At 37.8% G+C, this 24,712-nt stretch overlaps 1 protein-coding gene across 13 annotated transcripts in view; it reads left to right on the top strand.

Annotated features, from left to right (window-relative positions):
* The window catches only part of LOC105225538 (tubulin polyglutamylase TTLL5), a 274,158-nt gene that overhangs the window by 209,179 nt on the left and 40,267 nt on the right, over nt 1–24,712 (top strand). The window contains exon 1 of one of the 13 annotated variants that reach the window (XR_007421870.1): nt 13,250–17,334. The exons of the other annotated variants lie outside the window; for them this stretch is intronic. The gene's annotated coding sequence lies outside the window, so the exon portion shown is untranslated. Of the gene's footprint in view, nt 1–13,249; nt 17,335–24,712 lie in introns of those variants that run through there. 13 annotated transcript variants of the gene reach the window in all.

Raw genomic sequence — 24,712 nt, 5'->3', positions numbered from 1 at the left:
TTATTGTCAGGTGATGGTACTAGGTCAATATAGTAAAACCCTCAAAGGGTTTGGCGTTCGTATGTGTCAGTTTTTTTTTGACCTTTTAAATGTTTTCCTTATCTTGATGTTTTTTCGCGAACCACTTGTCCGATATTGATGAAACAAATTTAGAAAAATTAAGAATTACAATTTCTATTATTTTTTATTTTTATTTTATTTATTTATTTTAATAAATATTGCCTAAAAAAATATAAAAAGGCGATAAATGACACTTTTTTGAATATAAACAAATAAAAAATAATAGAAATTGTAATTCTTAATTTTTCTAAATTTGTTTCATCAATATCGGACAAGTGGTTCGCGAAAAAACATCAAGATAAGGAAAACATTTAAAAGGTCAAAAAAAAACTGACACATACGAACGCCAAACCCTTTGAGGGTTTTACTATATTGACCTAGTACCATCACCTGACAATAATCCCAAAAATGTTCCACAGTGTTATTAATTCGTTGTAAGTTTTTAATAAATAACTACTAAAATTGCATACAGCTTTCCGTTTGTTGTTACATCTTATGTACATACTTAATTGAAAACAATTTTTGTTAAACAGTCTTTGATTTTTTGTTTAAAAATTTCATCGCATTAATAGAGTTTAATCTCCTATCTTTTATGTTTGCATTACTTTTGGTTGCATTTCTAGTCCAGAATAATGACGATTTTGTCAACAAACGCACTTTGCATACTTATGCGCTTTATGAACAATATGTAAGATAATTTACCAAAATTAAGTGAAGAATCATCCTTGATGTACTTAACTTTTGCGTTTGAATGTGAAATATTTTCAGATTTTGACAAACGTTAGCTAAATGTAAATTCGGGCTACTTCGCTTCTTTCATGAAAAAGTTCTCTGCAAGTTCCTAGCAGTTGTGTGAGTAGGGAAGGAACCGCTAAGAGAACGTTCCACGAAGCAGTGATCTAAATTGTAAGGAATGAAATCGAAGTAGTGGAGAATCCTTGCTGAATAATTGCAAGGATTCGGGTTTGTGAGGTAACAATATTAAAACAAAACGCGCAATGAAATTAAAAAGAGCATGGAAGAACGTACGATGAGTGTCCGAGTTCGTGGTAGAAATTAAAAAGAGGCTGGTGCTTTGTCCGTCGGTCCCTTTTGTTCTTTTTTTATGGTGTCCTCATGTATGTTGAATTCGTGATGTTGTGGTATTTGTGTGCGTGTGATGTGGAATGTGATGATGATGTGGTGTGTAATGAAGACGATGTGGTGTATGTAATGTGTGTTGTGTGAGAGTGTAATATTGTGAAGGGGGACTGAGACTAATTTAGCCACTTATCTTGGATCCCTCATATACCAAGCTTCCCGAAGTCTGATAGCAGCCTTTGTCGCAAAATAGCTACTAGAGAAGTATGTCTAATGCACCAAAAATGCAGATGAGAACCGCTTTTTGAACAAGCTCCAGCTGCTTGGCTAGTGGTTTTTGTTAGAGTTGTAATATATTTTACACAGTGGAACAAACCATCTGCTAAGCGTGAAATACAAACCGGAAAAGAGAGGACTTATTTATTCATTAATTCAGCATAATCATATGATATTACAGAGTCTCCTTCAATACTTCAACCCTTTTCCTGAACGACACTTTTAATAATAAATATTTTTAAATTAACTTTTGTTCTTTACATTTCATACAAGGTGCGTTCCTAAATAAACAGGACTTAAAAAATTAGAACAAATGTTTTTTCGGCAAAATCAATTTATTTTATCCAAAATAGTCTCCTTCTGCTCCAATACAGCTTTTTGCACGGTCCAAAAGCATGTCGAAGGAGTGTTTTAGCTCGTTGGCCGGTATGGCCGTCAGTATGTCGGTGCAATGGCTTCTACGTCTGCATAACGCTTTCTTTTCATGGGCAAATGCATTTTTCCGAAAAGGACAGTCAGCGTCTAGCATTCGAGGTGTTTGGTCGTATTTAGCGCGCTATCGTTGTGTTATTCAGTGCGGGTTATTCCGTTATCTTTTTCTCTTCTTTAATTAGCAAAAAGCACTGCTTTATTCCTTTCTCTTGAATACAGTTACTTTTATTTTGATTTGGTGAAGTTTTTCTTAACAGTGAGCATGCTCCCTGGGGCGACGGATAACAGGGAAATCGCTTTGCTTTACTTGTAAGTGATACCCCACGCAAAAAAAAAATGACAAATGGTTCATCTCTAAATCTTTTTCCTGAATTACCAAGTGTTGCGGTCTCAGATCCTAAGTTTCTGACTCTATCCTGCAGGGAAGAAAATAAAAAGATCTCAGATTTTTCGACTTTTGGCCTCTACAGAGCAATTAAGCTTATAAGCAAAGAGGTAGTGTCGATCTCTGAACTCAGAGATGGTAACCTCCTGCTACTGGTAAAAGACAAAAAAATAGCACAAAAATTCTTGACCACCACGCATTTGCATGGAGTGTGCCGTGTCAAATGTGCACTTCATTCCTCACTTAACACCAACAAAAGAACAATCTATGCTCCTTATCTTAATAATGTGTCTGATGAAGAAATAGTTAGGGAACTCAGCAGTCAAGGTGTTACTTCTATTTACAAATTTAATAAAATTGTCAATGGTAAGCAGTCCCCCTAACCCCATAAGGGGGGTTTTATTGTCTTTCGATGACTACAAATTACCTACTAAAATTGATGTGTCATGGCATTCCGTAAAAGTGAGGGAGTACATCTCAAACCCCATGCGATGCAAAGTGTGTCAACTACTGGGTCACACCGGGAAATGGTGTAAGAATCAGCCAATATGTGTTAGGTGTTCACTGCCTCCACACCAACAGGAATGCACTCGCATTATGTGTGCCAACTGTTCGGAACAACATCCTTCATCCTGCATTGAGTGCAAAAAATTTAAACAAGCTAAAAATATTTTAGCTATAAAAACAAAAAACAAATGCTCCATGATGGAGGCTAGAAATATCTATCGCACGCAAATAACAATACCCCCAGTTAATTCTCCAATATCCTACGCCGCTGCCCTTTCATCAACAGAATCTTCCCACGTTAGTACTACACAAAGTACCTATACTCCAATAACAATATTAAATAAAGAAAACGACAATCATAATTCATTTAATAAGAAACAAACGACTTCTCAAAGTCTTACTCTTCATTCAGCAGAACCTTCACGAGCTCACATTACACAAAGTACCTCTACTCCAATAACAATATTAAATAAAGAAAAGGACAATCAAAATTCATTTAATAATAAACAAATGACCTCTCAAAGTCTTACTCTTCATTCAGCAGAAACTTCACGATCTCACATTACACAGAGTACCTCTGCTTCAAAAACAATAGTAAACACAGATAACAACAACACCAAATCATTAAATACTACACGAAATAACTTTACAAACCTAAAAGTCTCCAACGATCAAACATCACTTTTTACAAGAAACAGCTTAGCTAATCAACAATATAATGAAGAGAGTATTTCTCTTGAAAAATCAAAAAGCATCAATGGCACATTTCTAGCCGATATGGATGATTATAATTCATGTGACTCTCTTCATAATTCCAAAGCAATCACTGACTACAGTTTCACAAATATTAATTACTCTCTACTGCCATCTCTTAACAAAGTTCTTTCCCTCACTCAATTATTTAACATGTCAAACTCTTCTGATGAATGATTCAGAATCTCAGTACACTTAGTAAAAATTTCAATTACATAGTCTCTCTTTCTTTATTATAAATTTAGGTTCAATTTTCTACAATGGAATATGAACGGTTTTTTTAATAATTATCATGAGCTTCTACTGCTTATCTCAGATTTTAAGCCCGACCTTATAGCTTTACAAGAAACTCACCTGGGCTTACATAATAATCCCATTCCGCCTTCACTTTACGTAGCTTTCTTCCACAACTTAAGTAACACAAATATACACGGGACTGGTGTGCTTATAAAAAAAGGCATTTGGCATAGAAGAATCGACATCGAAACAAACTTAAACACTATTGCGCTTGAAATTAAATCCAGTAGCATTACATTAACGGTGGTATGCGTATATTTTCCACCTGGTAAGGATTTCGATATACGGGAGTTTAAATCTGTTCTAACTTTAATGCCTCAACCAATTATTATCTGTGGAGATGTCAATGCTTGGAGCCCACTTTGGGGATCCTCCAAACAAAACAAGAGGGGTAAAGCAATTGAAGAACTAATTTCTTCCCAAGACTTAACTGTCTTAAACGACAAATCTCCGACACACTTTTCCACACATCAGTCATTCACGCATGTTGATATCACGATATCTACCACCAGCATTTTCCCACTCCTTTCTTGGAGAATTTTAGATAATCTCTGTGGCAGTGACCACTACCCGATAATTTTCCACCTAAATGGTAAAATAAAAACTAAGACTGTTCACATACCAAGATTTAAAACTGATAAAGCAGATTGGGAAAAATACAAATTGCTGTGTGGCGAGGTATATGGTATATAAGGTATATGGTATATAAGGCAGCAAACGCCAAATTTAAACTTTGTGCAAAAAGAGCGAAAAAAGAATGCTTTATAAACATCACTAGTAACATCAATCCATTATCTTCTCCTAAAGAAATATGGAAAAGTATAAAAAAGCTGTCGGGCTCTAACAATAATTTTACGGCTCCACAACTTATAATAAACAATAATCTCATTTCTTGTGCAAAAGAAATTGCTAACTCATTTGCAAATCACTGGTCTAGTTATTCCGATAATAAAAATTTCCCTCACGACTTTGTTGTTCAAAAATCCAGAATTTTAAACGAAATATATCGCCCCCCACAAAATATTATTCGCTCAGCTAAAGAGATTGACAAGCCTATCACCATCCAAGAGGTCAATAATTTTTTGAACAAGGCCAAAGGCCCCGCTCCTGGCTACGACAGGATTAGCTATGTAATGATTAAAAATATATCTGATTCTACTAAAACTAGGCTATTAAACCTATACAACGCCATTTTCCCTTTTGACAGAATTCCTCAAAGTTGGAAATGTGGGTGTATAATCCCTATTCGAAAGCCTAACAAACCAGCAGATCAGCTGCCCAGCTTCCGCCCGGTTTCTTTATTGCCTTGCAACACCAAAGTTCTCGAGAAAATAGTTGCTAACCGACTAATGTGGTTTACTTCTAAACATAAATTGCTAAACCCTAATCAGGCTGCCTTTAAAAAAGGCCATAGCACAATCGACGCTCTATTATCTTTCGACCTGTCTAGTAAGAAACATATTACAGCACTTTCCCTAGACTTCGAAAAGGCCTTCGATTGTATCGGGGCACACATTGTTCTAAGACAATTAAGGAAATGGGCAGTTGGCTCTAAAATCTACAATTTTGTTAAAAGTTTTTTAATTAACCGAAGATTTATAGTTAAGATAAACGGCGCTTTTTCCGACATATACAACTTAAAAAATGGGATTCCGCAAGGTTCGCCTCTCTCGGTGGTTTTATTTGTTATCGCGTTTGAAGAAATTAGCAAAATAATACATAAGTACAATATAAATCACAATATTTACGCAGATGATGTTCTGATATTTACTAAACTTGATAATTTAGTATCGGTGAGAACCATTTTCAGTAAAATCATTGATTATATTTCTGTATGGTCGCTTGAATCAGGAGCGATTATATCATATGAGAAATGCAATGTCCTGCATATTTGTCCAAAGAAGCGCTGTTCAGATGTAAGACTATCTTATAAAAATGTACCTATAAATAATGTTAATGATTTGAAGATATTGGGAGTTTTCTTTGATAGTAAATATACTTTTAAGTTCCATTGCAATTATATTAGAAAAGAAACTATTAAACCGCCTTAGCATTGTAAAATACTTTTCCTCAAAAAAGTCCTTTGTACATACTTCTACTCTTCCTAATATTGTTAAATCGTTATTTTTGTCGGTAATTGATTACGCTCTACCACTTTATGAAAGCTGTGCCAAAAGCAACTTGAATCTTCTTTGTGCTCCATATCACGCAGCTGTTCGGAAAAGCCCACGTGCCTTCACCACTACTCCAGTTTGTAACATTTTGGCTGAATCCGGACTTCCTGACCTCACGGAACGGGTGGAATATATGACCGCTGGACTTATATGCAAAGTTTTATCCTGCAATAAATCCAACCTGTATAAAAATATACTCAATGCTATAAATAGGAAACGCTTCCCAAAGAGGCTCTCGGCACTACAGCTCACAGTACATACCCATCTTGGAATCTTTCGGCCTCGTCATTTACTAATTGCCTTCAGGATTATCAAAAGCAAAATACCTGTGCCCCTATCTACCAGCAAGTTTTCCTCGAGACCAAACTAGAGTTATACTTAAAATCGTTCAAATTTATATTTACGGATGGCTCAAAAACTAACTACTTAACGTCCTTCGCAGTTATATCGGAGGATTTACGGGTTTTGAAAAAAGGTTTGCTGCACAATCACCGCTCTATATTCACCAGTGAAATCTTTGCTATCTATCAAGCTGCTCTAATAGCATCCAAAACCAAGGGTAAATTCTGCATTTGTACAGACAGTCAATGTCTTAGTAACTTACGTTCATGATCTGCTCACCAAGCACGCAAATAAAATGAAATTTATGTGGATACCTGGTCACTGTGGAATTCAGGGCAATGAATTCGCCGATTCTGTGGCGAAAAGTATTCATGAAGAAACGGTTCTGTGCTTTGACGCTCTTGAAAAAGCTGACTTAAAACGTCTAATAAAGCAGTACGTACATAACAAGTCCCTGTTGAAATGGAATGAATACGTTCATCATTATGCGGCAATTAATCCTACCAGAGCAAAGCCTATATACCCCACGAACTCCAAACATTTATACATTTTGTTATTCACAAGGCTTCGTCAGTGTTTCCCAAAGTGGGCGATAACGCCCCCATGTGGGCGCTGCAGGTGTCAAGGGGGGCGGTAAGAGACCCAGAAAGAAAATGGGGGCGTTGCACAGTGGTGCCGCTTCTTACAAGCCGCGGCAAAAAATAGAAGGAATCGAGGTAGGGCTTTGAAATTTGGCACACATCTCTCATATTGCCAAATTAGATGAAAAAAAAAAAATTGTTAAAATCCGCCCACAACCACGCCCACCTCCCATATAACACAATAATCAAAAATCATCCTACAGTAACAAAATTTTCTACAGTGTAATATTTTGTAAATATAAGCTTGTCCGCCCACAATTACGCCCATCTTGCATATAATATAATCGCAAAAGTTGCAATATTTTCGCTGTTATCACAGCTAGACTGTTAAAAAATGTCAAACGGATTTGAAACAATAAAAATTATTATTTCTCTAAAAATGAAACAAGTCCGCCCATAACTACGCCCACCTCCCATATAACATAACCAATAAATATTCAAAAATGATCATATATTATTAATTATTTATTCAACAAGTAATTTTTTAACATCATCGTCCAATTCTAAAGTTTTATTTTTGGGATTTGTTCTGAAACCATTAATAAAAGGATCCGATGAAGTTAAAAGCAAGTGCATTACATCTTGATTTGTAGAAATTCTGTCGCATTTTCTAGAATAATTAAGCCTATATTTCTTGTAATCTTTATTGCGAGCTTCTTGAGCGTCCTCTGATAGCATGCCTGGCTAAATGAGCATCTGACCCCCCTTAATATAATAACGTACACACCATACTCAACACGGTTACACCATCCACATCATCCACACATCATACTCCACACCTCTACACCAATATTCATCCCACACACACCAACTCATCATCATCTACACCACACCTTTCACACCACACACGAGGACACCAAACACAATCAACAAAAGGGACTGGCGGACGGCGCCAGCCTCCCTTTTTAATACGATCTGCACGCTTGTACGCATCTCCGGTTAACTAAGCTTTTTTCCCCGATTTTCCGTCGTCGCCAAATCATAGGTGAGTTTGCCGGTAGTTTATATAAAAAATATCTATGGTCCTTCGAGCCGTACCGGACGGCACAAAGTGATAAACAAAAAGAAAAAAAATTAAAATTAATTACGGTCACGCGTCAATAAAACAATAAAATAATCGCGGTCGCGCGGTAAAAAATTAATCACGGCGGAGAAAACCGGTAATGACAAAACTTAAAAAAAAAAAAAAAAACGAATGGTGACAAAAGTTGGCAAAACGAAAATATAATATAAAAATATATTTATGTATAAAAATGCATAACATATAATCATACAGTGAACAAACGTGCAAAGTGAAAAAGAAAAAAAAAAAAACATACAAAAAGTGCAGTGGGCCAAACAACAAAAAAAAAAAAGTGAGAAAAAAGTGAAAAACGGTGGCCATTGGTGACCGATAAAAAGTCCCGATAGAACAATATACATACGCATATGGTGTGGAAAACGGTAACAACTGACCGTTGGTGACCAAAACAAAAAAAAAAGGAAAGTCCCGGTAGAACAAAACCGGTAGTGTAAAAAAAAAAAAAAAAAACCAAAAGTGAAAACCTGTGGACAAAGTTTGGAAACAAAAAAAATAAAATAAGGCAAAGCGGTGAAACAAAGTGAAAGGAAAAGGAAAACCGAATAAAAAAAAAAAAAAAAATTAAATAAAGCAAGATAAAATTTATATACAAAAGATCATATACATACATAGGTGCATATAGTATATGTCGGCAAAAGTGTGAAGTGTGAACAGAACAAAAGTGCAGGTACAAAGAATAAAAGTGAGGTGACAAAAGTTGCGGTGCGGTTAATTACACATAAAATATACATACATATGTATGTATGGTGAAACTAGAAGCAAAACCAAATAATAAAAAAAAGTGAGGTGGCAGACAACACAGCGCTGTGGAAATAATAAAATAAATTGAGACAAAGAGGAGCTAAGAAAACACAATAACAACACCAGCAGCAAAAGGACTGGGGAAAGGAAAAACAGGCAGAAGCACACGCACAAGCACAGGCACAATCACAGGCACAAGCACAGGCACAAGCATAGGCACAGGTAAACGCAAATTAGGGCACATACACTCATACAATTTTATCCCCAAAAGCCCCTGGCGGACATCAAAGTGAGTTGTATCGTTTCCTTTTAATATTCATATTTCATAAACATATATGTATGAAAAAAAAACAATCCAAAATTAAATTTGCGGTTCTGACAAAAATTCCGGCCAGAAGAGAGAAAAGAGAAACCGTTACCAAACTGTTTTCGGCATTCGGTTTATTTTCCGGTAACAACCGAAAAACCGCTAACAAAGCAGTTTGGTACTGTATATAGAGGATTATTGATTGCCGGTAAATGCTTACCGTTGTGTTATAACACAAAACCTATCCCGAAAACAAAAAACAAAACTTTTTCAAGTATCGACTTGCACAATTTTCCAGCAATACCCCTTATACTTAAACAAGTATAAGCAGGATTGCTTAAAATAAGCTACGGCAATCGTAAGCAAAAATAAAAATAAAAGCATATGGCAACATAACATTTTTTATATTATAAATACATACATATATGTCCCAAACCATATATTCATATTACATACAGAGAGCATAACTTGCTCATTTATTATTTCAACCAATTAATACGTATATTTACTCATATTCACATCTATATTTTTCAAATACACATACATACATATACCTACAAAAATTATTAAATTCTCCTTTCGCGGCTTATTACCACTCCGAACATACATATTACATGTATATATACATATACATGTATAAGTATATGCGGCGCAATATAAGAATATACATATATACAGAAAAACGAGTGAACTTGAGAAAATTACCTGCGGTCGGTTAATTCTCTTTCGTGGTTTTCTTCGTACGGACACATATACATTTTTACATACATGCGTATATATATATGCACATACGGGCGCATATAAATATCATATATTCAATATATACGGAAAAGTATACCCGATCGACATCGGGTACAAATTATATAACAAAAAGATTGTTTGTTTCATAACAACTTTCTTTTCATAATTAAATATTGTACAAAAGTGTATTGTCTCATATGTAGATACGCTCATTGCTTCAAAGTCCACATTGGCATATATTCCGCGATACCCCTTGGTTTTCGTCTAACAAAACCAAGCAGGATTGCGTATAAAATATATTCAAAGTCCACATTGGCATATTCCCGCAATACCCCTTGATTTTTGAGCAACAAAAACAAGCAGGATTGCATAAAAAACCAAAAGCGTAATACATATGTACATACATGCATATGTACAAAGTGCAGTGATCTCTAAAACGAGCGCTCATTAGCACATAATAAATAAAAGATCCACCTATAGGTATACCCTATAGGAAATTTGGACATCAAATATATATAAAAGAAATATACACATAAAATCAAAACACATAAAATATTTCCGGTCGCTAATAAATAATTAAATCAAATTTAAGCGATTAATTATTTATTTCATTTAAAAACTCTTATTTACTTAAAAGAGTTCTCGTCTGATCATATATGTATATAAATACATATATATACGAAAATATTTTTAAAATCTCGGTTTATCAAAAAGCCCTTGGTTTTATTTCCGTGTTTGAAACTCTTACATACAAAAGAGTCTTCAATTCAAAATCTGATATACGAAACTTTTTCTAATTAGCTACAAGTCTAGTTTTTACTAAGACGTTTTGATTTATTATATACTTACATCTTTTAAATGAGCTCAGACTCAAAGGAATCTAAAACAACTCAGTTGCTAAAAGTTCTAAAAATGATTTCAGACGAAAAAAGTCCGTGTACACCGGCTGAAGCTACACGCTCAAAGCAAGGTGCTACAAAACTAAAGAGGGGTAAAGATATCTCTTATACAAAATTCATTGCTGAGAGTGACAGTTTGATACGATACTGCACTTGATTTTCAACTTCACCGATTCAAGACAATTCGGAATCGGTCTTAGAAATTAAAAAAGACAATTTAGACAATTTTTGGTCACGTCTCCAAGCGGCATATGACGCAATCGTAGAATCTGACGACTCAGATCTACCCGAAAATTTTAAATCATCAGCTTACACCAAGTATGAACACTGCCTAGACCAGTTCGAAGACACAAAAGCAATGATTTCTGATCAACTCAAGCTATTAAGAGCAATTGCACCTACTCCACAACCGAGAGTAGAGCTGCCACAAAGACAAGCCCAAGAGGCAAGTTCAGGCATTCACCTCAAAGTGCCAATATGTGATACAGATATATTTCATGGTGGTTATGAACAGTGGCCATCCTTCCGGGACATGTTTACAGCTGTGTACATAAACCATCCTAAATTATCACAAGCGCAGAAATTGTATCACCTCAGATACAAAACCAAAGGTCAGGCAGGCGTAATAGTGAAACAGTTCGCTCTCAATGACGAAAATTTTAATTTTGCTTGGGAAGCTCTAAAAGCACGTTATGAAAACGAAAGAATACTGGTCGACAAACAGGTGACGATATTAATGAATTTACCAAAAATTCAGAAAGAAACAAGTGAAGAGTTTATAAAGCTTCAATCCACTGTTTCAAATTGTTTGTCGGTTTTATCGACACAGAATATTCCCACAGATAATTGGGACCCCATTCTGGTAAACATATGCACAGCTGCATTACCAGAAAAATCGTTACTTTTGTGGGAGCAATCGCTCTCATCGCGAAGAAAGTGCCCAACGTGGCAGCAAATGAAAGAATTCCTTACTACCCAATACGAAATTGCAGAAAGGGTAGATAAAAAACTAGTCAGAACGAAAAACGTTCAAAACGACCTCAATAGAAGCTTCAATAGACCCCAAGCAAGTAGCCACAATAATTTAAATAGAAGCTTTTTTAAAAATCAATCGTTCACATCCGAACAATATAAACATACGTCATGCGAACTGTGCAGAGGAGGTGTGCAGAGGAGGTCAAATTAAAATTATGCGAAAAATTCAAAAAAATGAATGTTAGCGATCGAAACAATTTCGTAAGATCGAAAAAATTATGTACCAATTGTATGTCGCATGCGCATACGCTTAAAGATTGCGAAAGCAAATTTAATTGCGTTTATTGCCATAAAAGACATCATTCTATGTTACATATAACCAATTTTTCCAGCTTACCCCCAAACAATGCAAACGTTAAACGAGCAACAGGATTAGTTGCCACAACAAATTCTGAAAACTGCCAAGAAGCACCATGCTGCTCAAAGGCGTTAAAAACCCAATCGCTACATAGCGAAAATCACAGTAGGGTACTTTTACCCACAGCAGTTGTCTCCATCGAGCACCGAGGAGAACTGTTTAAACTCAGAGCCTTAATTGACCAGGGATCACAACGATCCTTTATAGCGTCTAGGGAACAAAACAGGCTACAGTTACCGACAAAACTGGCCAACTTTGAAATCACGGGAATGGGCGGAAGAGTTGTTCAAAACTCAAATAAAATCTGCGCCATTACCCTCTTTTCCCCCAAAGCGGATAAGCGCATACAAGCAGAAGCTATTGTCTTACCGCAATTAACCAACATGCTACCAAGCTATCATATAAATAGCAAGCATTGGCAAAAGGTTTCACACCTAAAGCTAGCAGACCCAAATTGCAACACCCCCGCTCAAATAGATCTACTATTAGGCAGCGATCTCATACCACAAATTATTCTCGAAGGTATTGAGAAAATTAACAAAACACTTCTGGCGCAAAATACCATTTTCGGATGGGTCCTAAGCGGACTAGTTGCGGAACCAGTTACAACATTAACAACTCAAGTTGAGGAAGTCTCAAATGAATACCTTAATTCACAATTGAGAAAATTTTGGGAACTAGAAGAACTCCCCCCCATATCAGTCACAATCCCTGAAGATCAGTATTGTGAGGATTTTTACAAAGCCACAACTACTAGATCAGAAAATGGTCGGTACGTCGTACGACTACCACTTAAGCAACAATTTCCTAACACACTCGCCTTAGGTCACTCTCGCACCTCTGCAATACAGCAGTTTCTAAGTATGGAAAGAAACCTACTTAAAAAGGGCGAACTCAAATCTGAATATGATGGTGTGTTAGAAGAATACCTCCATTTAGATCATATGGAGGAAGTAAACCCAGGGGAGAAAATCGTCAACGGCAAATACTACTCCTTTTACTTGCCACATCATGCAGTAGTAAAGCCAGATAAAAAAAACAACTAAAGTAAGAGTTGTTTTCAACGCCACAAGATCCACTAGCTCGGGGAATTCCCTAAACGATATCCTGTTTACGGGACCCACGCTCCAACCTGATTTAATGCTGCTTATTCTAAACTGGCGTATATACAAATACGTATTCAATGGGGACGTTGAAAAAATGTATCGGCAAATAGGCGTACATAAAGACGATCAAGATTTTCAACGTATTATGTTCCGAAGATCCCCCATCAGTCCTTTGCGCGACTTTAAATTAAAAACAGTTACCTTTGGCGTAAACTGTGCCCCATATTTAGCCATTCGAACGCTCCACGAATTGGCAGAAAACACCAAGTCAGAATTTCCTCTGGCGACCCAGGTGTTAAAAACACAAACGTATGTAGACGATATTCTGTCTGGAAGTCACAGTCTTCCACAAGCATACGAATCATTATCACAAGTAATCCAAGCCCTCACATCCGCAGGGTTTCCATTAAAAAAGATTACGGCGAATCACCCAAGTATATTAAAAAATATACCAAAAGAAAATTTGTTGGACACTAATTTCCTTATTTTCGAAAAGGAAAGTACAACAAAAACATTAGGCATCCAATGGAATGCGATATCAGACCAGTTCTCATACACGACAGAGTCCATATCCGCATTATCAGCCATAACGAAAAGACAGATTTTATCCTCGGTGGCAAAACTTTTCGACCCCGCAGGATGGCTTTCGCCAATTATGATCCAAGCGAAAATCTTAATACAAGAATTATGGCTAGATGGAACCGACTGGGACGAACAAGTGAAACCTCTTCGCTTAGAAAAATGGTCCCAGTTCGCAAAAAATCTGAATGACATTTCTCAGATACAAATTCCACGATGGGTAAACTACTCCCCCGAACACAAAGTCGAATTACATGGCTTTTGTGACGCCTCAGAAAAGGCATACTGCGCTACTATCTATGTGCGCACGCAAAGTGATACCACGATAACAAGCCATTTATTAGTAGCAAAAGCAAAGGTGGCACCTTTAAAAACTATAAGTCTCCCACGACTTGAGTTATGTGGCGCACTACTACTTTCAAAATTAGTAGCCATGGTGCAAATGCATTTAAATATGACAAAATGCAAACTATATATGTGGTCCGATTCAGAAATTGTACTAGCCTGGTTGGAAAAACCACCACATGCATGGAAGACGTATATTTCTAACCGAACGTCTCAAATTCTTGACCTAGTGGGATCAGCCACTTGGCGTCACGTAGCCAGTGCTGACAATCCTGCCGATCTAGGCACAAGAGGGTGCAAGCCACTGCACCTTGCCACTACCACCCTCTGGTGGAATGGCCCCCGATGGTTGATAGAATCTCCTGATTCTTGGCCACAATCCCCCATGCGCAACATTATCGCCCCAGAAGGTCGAAAAATCGCCTCCTTTCATACATTATTGGATGATACCGACATCATTGAACGATTTTCATCGTTTCCAAGAGCTCTCAGAGTAGTTGCTTATATGTTCAAATTTATAGAGCAACTCAAAAGCAAAATCAAGGGATCACAAAATTCCCCATGCAACACAGTGTCGCACCTAGAGTTACAAAAGGCAAAGGTCGCACTAATTGCATACACACAAGCGCGCTACTTCAGCCGCGATATATCAGCACTAAGAGAATCGAAGCCGATTGATAAAAAGAGCTCACTCTTAGTTCTCAACCCATTTCTGGACACGAAAGGTCTGCTTCGTGCCAATGGTCGGCTCGCTAATTCGAGCCTAACATACAATGAACGCCACCCCATAATAATTCCAGAGAGGTCACCATTTGCCACATTATTCCTCCACTACATCCACACCTTAATGCTACACGCCGAACATCGTCTCATGCAACAGATGGTACGCCAGGAGTATTATATCCCCCGTCTTAAGCCGCAAATGAAGAAGTGCATCTTCACGTGCAAGATTTGCACTATGCACAAGCAGAAGATGCAAACGCAGATTATGGCAGCACTTCCACCGGAACGCTGCAATTTCGCTCTGCCTTTCACCACAACAGGTGTTGATTTTGCTGGGCCTTTCCAGGTAAAGGCTTCTATGTTAAGGTCTCCCACTCTCATGAAAGGCTATGTGGCTGTCTTTGTATGTTTCACGACAAAGGCAGTACACCTTGAGCTGTGTAGTAATCTGACGACGGAGGCTTTTCTCGCGGCATTTGCTCGCTTCGTCGCTCGACGTGGCTACCCATCAAAGATCATGAGCGATAATGGCAAAACGTTCATTGGAGCTCAACGAGCCACAGAAAAGCAATTTGTGGATTTCTTAAAACAAGTGTCACCCGACATCGTACAAAAGTACGCCCCCCAAGGTATCAATTGGCAATTTATACCCCCAAGCGCACCTCATATGGGCGGTTTATGGGAATCCGCTGTAAAAAGCTTCAAAACCCATTTCAAACGGGTAGCTGGAAATTATAAATTCAATTACGAAGAGTTCACGACGCTATTAAATCGAATTGAAGCCGTTCTCAATTCACGGCCACCCACAGTACTATCGCAAGACCCCTCAGATTTCACCGCCTTAACTCCAGGGCATTTTCTAAAAGGAGCACCCATCCTGGCCATTCCTGAGCCAGGCGTGGAGTCGCTATCTCTATTAAATCGATGGGAACGAATTAAAATTCTCCATCATGATTTCAGCCGCCGATGGAAGGACGAATATATAAAGGATCTCCACAAAAGATACCGTTGGAAGACTCCTGAACAAGCGCCTAAGCTTGGAGACTGTGTCCTCATTCATGATGATTGTCTGCCCCCTACCGAGTGGCGGCTTGGCCGCATAGAAAAGCTACATTACGGCTCCGACGGTCACATACGAATCGTTGATCTCCGTACGCAAAACGGAACGCTAACCCGACCGCTCGTGAAGCTATGCTTTCTGCCAACTTCCGATGATCGCGAATCCGAAAACCTCAAAAATAAACCGGTACTATCGCTACACAATAAACGAACCAAATGAAACCAATAAAACACGAGAAAGTACGCAATAACAACCCGTTAAAAAATAACAACCGTCCGAAAATAACAAACCGTGAATAAAGATAACAAACCGTACATAAACTTAACAAACCATAAAGGAAACTAACAAAAAATGGTCGATCCATACGACGGCCCACTCATGCCACATATCGTGGCACGATTGCCAATATCTAATTGTATGACAGATTTCTAATTGACAATCTCATTTATACATAGATCACCATGGATGTAGATATACCAGTCGTAACCGCGCCAACAGCTCGGGCTACCAATGCGCCACGCACCATGCCTACTCCAGCGCCCCGAACTGTGGTGGCAACGACGCCGGCAACTGCACCGGCAACAACCACGGCACCGGTACTGGCGACCGCGTCTGCAGCGGCCCCTCAATCCGCACTTCGTGGTGGCACCCAACCACCACCACCCCCATCACGGACCACGGAAGCCCTAAGGTGCCCCATCTGTCGGCGCCCACATCGCCTGCACCATTGTGGCATATTTAGGGGTATGCGACCCGTGCAACGGCAGCAAGTGGCCCAGGCCCACGGGCATTGCCATAACTGCCTGTCACATACCCATGGAACTGCAGCGTGTGAGTCACGAGGGCGGTGCCAAATATGCCACCGGCCGCATCACACGCTGTTACATCGCAGCACGGCACGCGAAGTGAATCGGCCACCCATCCAGCACGGCCGCATACCCCGCTTCCAATCCGCAGCTCGTGGCGCGCCCCAGCGAAGCGTAACCTCGTTGCGGCGTCGGCAGGCTGGACCACCACCTCGTCGGTCTACGGGGCTGAGCAGCGTTGTGGCAACGCTGCAACAGTTGCAGCGCCTTTTAGACTAAACAGTCGTTTAGGGGGGCCGGGATGGCTAAATGAGCATCTGACCCCCCTTAATATAATAACGTACACACCATACTCAACACGGTTACACCATCCACATCATCCACACATCATACTCCACACCTCTACACCAATATTCATCCCACACACACCAACTCATCATCATCTACACCACACCTTTCACACCACACACGAGGACACCAAACACAATCAACAAAAGGGACTGGCGGACGGCGCCAGCCTCCCTTTTTAATACGATCTGCACGCTTGTACGCATCTCCGGTTAACTAAGCTTTTTTCCCCGATTTTCCGTCGTCGCCAAATCATAGGTGAGTTTGCCGGTAGTTTATATAAAAAATATCTAATGCCCAATGGTAAAATAGAGGATGAAACAATTTTACTTCCATGCATTAAAACTTTATGTACCGTCACACGGTGGTTCCTCCCATACGACAAAAATAAAAAAGTCTATGTTTATATATTGGGCGTGTAGCTAAATAAATAGTTGCATATGCCATCAAATTTATGTATTTTGAGTTTGTTTTGATTATTTCTAACGGAACTTCTTGAGTGAAAGCAACATATGTACGGCCTTGCACAGAAGTAAATAGTTGACAAAAATAAAAGCGAAAGCAACGTGTACATTCAACTGCAAAAGTTTAATTTAAGAAAGTGTCTTAATAAAAATACTGAAAATGGAAATTAAAGTAGATGGTAATAGTATTATTTTTCAGTAATAACAAGTTTTTAAATTGTGCTGTTGTTTTTAGAATAACAAATTTTAATGAAGTGTCTTTTTGATTCAGTTTTGTTGTTCTTTGTTAAATGTATTTGGAGATTTAGTAACTTTGTCAACCGAATGCAGTGACCGGATTAGTGTGTAAATGTTGATAAAAGTATATAGTTTAAAATAATATTAAGTTCATGTGCAGGGATTTGCAGGTTTCTAAATAAAGTTCATTAAACTAACCTAACTTTTTAGTTTCAAAGTGTATTTTGTACATCAAATGTGCGTGTTATAGCATTGGTTTTTGCAAGTAATGTCAATAAATAAATGTAGAATTAGTTGTTGTTGTCTCACTCTCTCTCTCTGAGATTAAAATAAACGCGGACAAATTTAAGCAATTCGCACTTGAAACTGCTAAAGGGCTTGTAGAGAAGTACCCTTGGTTCTATCTTCCACCTTCAGTTCACAAGATCCTAGTGCATGGTTCCGAAGAAATCGAAAGTGCAATAATATCCATTGGAGAACTATCAGAGGAAGCTGCGGAAGCCAAAAACAAGGATATTAAGAGGTATAGGCTTCAACATACGAGGAAAACTTCTCGAATTGCAACAAATACGGATTTACTTAATATGTTATTGTTGAGCTCAGATCCATTTATTACAGGTCAACGAAAATTGCCATGCAAAAAGAAAAGCGCATTATTAAAATCTACAATAGAATTGTTGGAAGACTAATTACGTAAAGGAATTTTTTATTGAGGTTTACAACGTCCTTATTTTTATTCCAAATTAATAAAAATTTTATTTGAATTGTAAAAAATAAATTGTTTAATTTTATAAAATTAAATGCCACATCTGTTTTCCTTTCTATTTATTAATAATAAATCCGGGAATTGGAACAAAATTTATCACATGCTCAGGTATTTTAACGTGAGAATTATATATGTATGTAGAATATGAAAAGTGGGCGTTATACAATTGCGATTTTTTCAGAATATCGTACTTGCATGAACAGAAATATGCTGTGTATATTGCAGGTCAGTATCTCTATTCTAACTATTTTTGTCGCTATCCTCCATACAAATGGAACCACTGTGCGTCATTGGCATATAGTAAAATTCATAAAGGCTGACATATACCTCGCAGTTTTCATGCAATAAATTTCAAATTTTTGAGGATCTATTGCTGCTTGACTATTGATTGTATTTAATATTATTTTAAATTTCTGCAATATCACAATATTTTATTTCTTTTGCCATTTCAAAATTTCGTGTTTTGTTAATTTTTTTTTCACCCGTTTGCACTTCTCTCGGTATCACATACGACACATACGAACGCCAAACCCTTTGAGGGTTTTACTATACTGACCTAGTACGATCACCCTGACTTGGAATTTCTCACCCCCCAGATTAGCTGTTGTACTGTGTAATTAGTTCAAATAATATAAGGCATCTAAACTAGTATTTTGTTGTTGTTGTATAACGAGAGACAACTCCAAAAAATAACAACTAAGCAGCAAACCGAACAATAAAAAAAAAACAAACAAAACAACGAAAAAAAAATGAATATGCAACAGACAAGGTTATAGCTATCTTTGATCCTTATCCGCACGTATCCGCAGTTCATTTTTTCGTTATCAAATCCCTTAAAGTGTACATAAAATATTAGGACTAACTAGACTATGTAGGTACATGTAGCTAATAGTCAAAACTATAATTTTTATGTAAAAGTGTTTAAAAAATGGTTTTATTTTAAAACTTCGTCAAAATTGACATGAATTAGGCCTATGAAATGAAAATAATTATTTTATAACATATTATCATATATATTAGGATAAACTTTAAAGTCACTTCTTATTGCATAGAACGTCGAAACCCCATACGTCTGTTCTCATATTTTTCTCAATATTTTTCACAATTTTCAAGAGTTCTATATTTATTTGACTTTAAAAATACGTTGTTATGTCAGTGAAATGTAAATTCGCAAATACGTGATAAATTATTTGTTAAAATTAGATAGTTAAAAATTACATATTTTTCTCGGCTTTTACCCACTGTGCGTTGTGTAGAGGCCTGGGGGGTTATTTGTAATTTTATTTAGCTAGGAGACCTCTTAGACAACGACTACATGAGCTCTCGGCTCTCAACAACAACTTGTGAACATCAACTAATATGAATTAAAAGATTGCTCAAACTCGGTTCTATATTTCTCTCCGCGTAGTTCATATATCTGTCCTATTTTATTGAATATAGAAAAAATGAAAATCATGTCAATCGGTCGCTCATTCATAACGGGGCATCTCGACAGGATAGAATTTATAGAATATTAACCGTCAAACGTATTGCTATTGCCATTGCCAAATCTGTATGTGGGCATTTGCTATCATAATAACTATAATCAATGCGCAAAGGTGTAGGGTAGGTAGGTTCGAGCTGATGTAGCGCATGCTTTGAGCTCTTGAAAAATTTATTTTATCACTTGCGAAATGACGTCGAGTAGGTAGCTGATGCGCATGTTTTGAGCTTTTGAACTCTTTTATCCGAAAAATTCCTTTGAGTAATAATTCTGTGCAAAGACGAATTGATGAAATGGCTGAAAACACTGAAGAATCATTGTGCGATCACCTGAGAACAAGCCAATTCTCAATTCAGCTCCATGAGTCCACTTTACCAACTAATGAAGCATTGTTGTTGTCTTACGTGAGGTTTATTAAAGATGAGAAAATATGTGAAGAACTAATATCTGCTAGAAATTTAGAGACCGATACAAAAGGCGAAACCATATTCAATATATTGGAAAAGTTTTGCGATAAGAAAGAGATTCCTTTGAAAAATATTATTTCAATTGCTACGGATGGCGCTCCGGCTATTAAAATTCCAGATGTCCTTGGTGTACATTGCGTTATTCATAGATAACATTTAGTTGCTAGAAACTTAAGTGAAAAACTATATCAATCACTGCAATATGTCATCAAAGCAGTCAATAAAATCCGCAACAGCTCTTTGAATGATAGATTATTTCATCAGCTTTGTGTTACTAATGACGAGGATTTCAATCGTTTGTTGTTTCATACTAAAGTTCGTTGGCTATCAAGAGGCAATTGTCTGACTCGATTCTACAACCCGTTTGACTCTGTTATAATAGAGTTCTTGGAAACTAAATATACAGAATTTCAAGACAAGCTCATAACATCAAAGAATGATATAGTTTACATGACAGACCTGTATAAATTGTTCAACGACATGAATCTCCAACTGCAAGGCGATAAACTAAATTTAATTAAAACAAAAAACGTCGTTGCGGCTTTCGCAGCCAAACTGCTTTTACACAAAAAAATCTGGGCAGACGTGAGTTTCACAATTTTCCGAATTTATCTGTATCATGTGGTAACGACGAATTGTTTGCCTACTGCCAACATTTGGAAAACCTCCACATTGACTTCTCCGAACGATACCAAGACATTTTGAACTTGGAAATACCAGACTGGGTGTTGGATCCGTTTTCAAATTTCAACACAGCAATGTCACCTCAGCTGGAAGAAGAGCTTATAGAATTGACAACAAACGAGGAAATAAAAAATAAGTTCAAAAATGGTTACCAAGAATTTTGGCTACAAAAACCGATCTCGCAATTGTACCCTGGATTGTGGTCAATCGTTCAACGATTCTTGATAGCATTCACATCGTCATATTTGTGTGAACGTGGATTTAGAGCTGTGACAACACTGCTTGCAAAAAATAGAAATCGTTTGCTTGTTACCGAACGTGGCGACTTGCGACTGTTCTTGAGTAAATTGGAACCTGATATTAACAAACTTATTAAACAGCATCAGATTCATCCCTCACATTGGTTTTTATATATGGATCGATTATTTTAGTTCTATTTTTAATAAAAGATTCTCTGTTTTAATACTATAAAGTTGTGTTTCAATAATCATTCTTATTGGCAGATGGAGCCCGTAAGAGTTAACTTGAGACCTAAGCGCCGTTGTATGTTACATACTGCGTTCAGGTTTCAAGTTGCTGGTTAAAGTAAAAGTTTCGTTAAGAATTCTCCGTTATTATACATATATAGGTCACAATAATTAATTTGAAGTTATAGTGGTTTTTAAATAGGTAAAAAAATGGGGGCGCTAAAAAAATATTTATTCTCAAAGTGGGCGGTGGACAAAATAAGTTGGGTCTAGGTCATACGCAGATCACGCACGATTACCTGTTAAATAATGGAAACGGATCCTGCTGCTTTTGTAGGTCCTATAGGACATCAGTAAAACATATACTAGATGCATGCCCCCAATTTACCAATACAAGACGAAGGATGTTTGGCACAGCTCTCCCATCGAAACTGCTAACTAATATAACATCGTCGAATATAAGTACTATATCTAACTTTCTTATAACATGTAACATAGCACATTTAATTTAATATAAACTGTACAATTTATATATTAATGATAATATTTATGTATATCCATTATTTAGACATAACATCCAATTATTACTATCATATTAAATTGTAAAGCTGATGGCCTCGAGCTAGTGCTGCTAATTTTGCTATTTTCTGTATATTTATATGCTTAAAATAAATATGAATCTGAATCTGAATCCGAAAAGGAAGATGTCGCACAGTGCTATATGAAGTGAACTCGGGGAGTGGTTAATGGATAAAGTGTGATATTTGGTCAAATAATCGGTCACGATCGTCGATCGAACTGAGCAATTTTTGGTCGTGTGTCAATTTGTGCGGAACAAACCATGCACACACCTTTCGTAAGCCCAAATGTTCGGTCAAAATGCGATAAATCGATGTTTTGGAGATGTCCAATTCCATTTCCATGATTTCGGCTGATTTTTGATGAATTCACACACAGTTTCGATGGCCCACATGTTGATCGTCATTTATGTCCTCACGACCGCTTTGAAAACGCTGAAACCACTCGTGCGCTCTGCTACTGTATAGGCAATCATCGCCATAAACTTGTTTTTATTAATTGAAACGTTTCGGTAAAAGTTTTGCCAATTTTAAAACAAAATGTAATGTTGGCTCTTTATTCGAAGCTTATTTTCGCACCGATAACACAAACATACTGACACTTAAAACGCAATAACTTCACTTCCAATCTATGAAATGTCATGAAATTCTCACTGGACAATCGATAAAGATAGCAAAATCTGACGCACTAGTCGACATATAGATGGTGCCACCAGGAGACACTAGTAAAAGTTTACTTGTACATACATTTTGGTGCATATGTACTTACAAATATTAAAATGATTTTCTTTAGCAATACCTTTTGTCAAAATCTCTACTAACATCTCGTTCGTTGGAATATAATTCTATTTAATCTTATCGCATTCTAAACGCTGCCGATTATATTTACCTTTTATATCCACGTGTTTTTGAGAGGTGAATATGAGTTATTCAATGCTACTTGTATAGCACTTTTATTGTCGCAGTAAAGTACTATACTTTTTACTATAAATTTTGTAAGTTTGTAGACGTATTAACCAAGTTGCTGCCTAAATAGATGATGTTATGGCCATGAAGTCGGCCTCTGTCGATGATAAAGCAACAGTACGCTGCCTTCGTGATACCACCAATATATCGGACCACCCTGAAGCCCGTCGTCGTTAAAAATATAGCCCGTCGTAGATCGTCTTTCGACAAGATCACTAGCCAAATCTGCATCACAGTATCCTTTACTTCCCCGCTATATATGCGAAGCTCGAGTTTTTGGTTAAGTGGGAGCGGAAGGATTTGTCAGGATGCATGGCCTTCTGGAACGCTCGGTTTTCTTGCACCTGAGAGTGGCAAGACAGTTGATGCTGGGGTTTACGTGGGATGCTACTGACGCCCGGAGATTTGCAGCGTAGGAAATAGCTGCCGATTGAATGGAAGGAAGATTTGTTTCCTCTAGGATCTGTTTGTTTCTAACATAGCACGGGAAATTAAAAGCTGATCTTAGTAGACGCATGTATGTGGATTGAAGCCTGGACAGTTGTCTGGGTGAGGCAGAGCCCCAAATAGGGAGGGCGTAGGAGCAGACGCTTCTAATGATGGCATTAAAAGCTTGCTGTTTGGTGCTTGGTGAAACCCTTTTATTGGTAAAAAAGGGTTTTAATGAGCTAAAGGCGCCATTGGCTTTACCTCGAACTGCTGTGATTTGTTTCGTCCAGGTTAGCCGCCTGTTGAAGACAACACCGAGGTATTTCGCGGAAGGGCTCGATTTGATGGGGAACCTATTTACCAAGATTCTTGGTGGAATTCCTTTCTTCCGTGAAAAGAAGATTGCCTCTGATTTGGTTGTGTTGATGTCAAATCTCCACAACCAGTACCAATCGAGAACGGTGGGGATGAATTTATTGAGGGCGGATGTGCTGAAGTTAATTGTACGGGAGGCGTACAAGAACAAGCCAATATTTATAAATACGCCCATCATGCCAGACCCGATCGAATACTTGTTTGCAGTCAAGCAAGAGCATGGGGATGTGTCTTCCTTTGTTGAGGTTGTTACCGACAAATTCGGAGACCCGCGGGAAGAATTTTCTTTTCTGTAACAAATTTCTCCAGTCGCGAGAGAATTATGCTTTCTGCTACTTTGCTGAGGGTGCAAAGTAGGCTGATGGGGCGATGGTTTGCCAGATCGCTTAGGGGTTTGCCCGGTTTGGAACGACTGTAGCGGCTTTTCAGGCCGGGGGAAAATATTGGAAACGCATCATGGTATTTATGATGTTGTTTAGGGCAACAAGGTGTTTGCGCGGTAGAATTTTTAAGACACCGTTACTGATACGGTAGTGGCCTGGAGCTGTCCGGTTTTTGAGGGAGCGGATAGCCTCGGAGACTTCTTTGGGGTAGGTGGGCTGAAACTCGACCTTCTGGAAGGTTGTGCCGCGGACAGTTTCTGACACTTCTTCGTGAAAAGAAGAGAATTTTTGAGAGCTTGGAAAGGGGGAGTATTGATTTTTAAGGGATTGAGCAAAG

The sequence above is a fragment of the Bactrocera dorsalis genome, chromosome 2, assembly GCF_023373825.1.
Source record: "Bactrocera dorsalis isolate Fly_Bdor chromosome 2, ASM2337382v1, whole genome shotgun sequence".
In the NCBI taxonomy this organism is placed as follows: Eukaryota; Metazoa; Arthropoda; class Insecta; order Diptera; family Tephritidae; genus Bactrocera; species Bactrocera dorsalis.
Note: the sequence above shows the minus strand (reverse complement) of the source record. Positions and strands in the feature narration are given on the sequence as shown.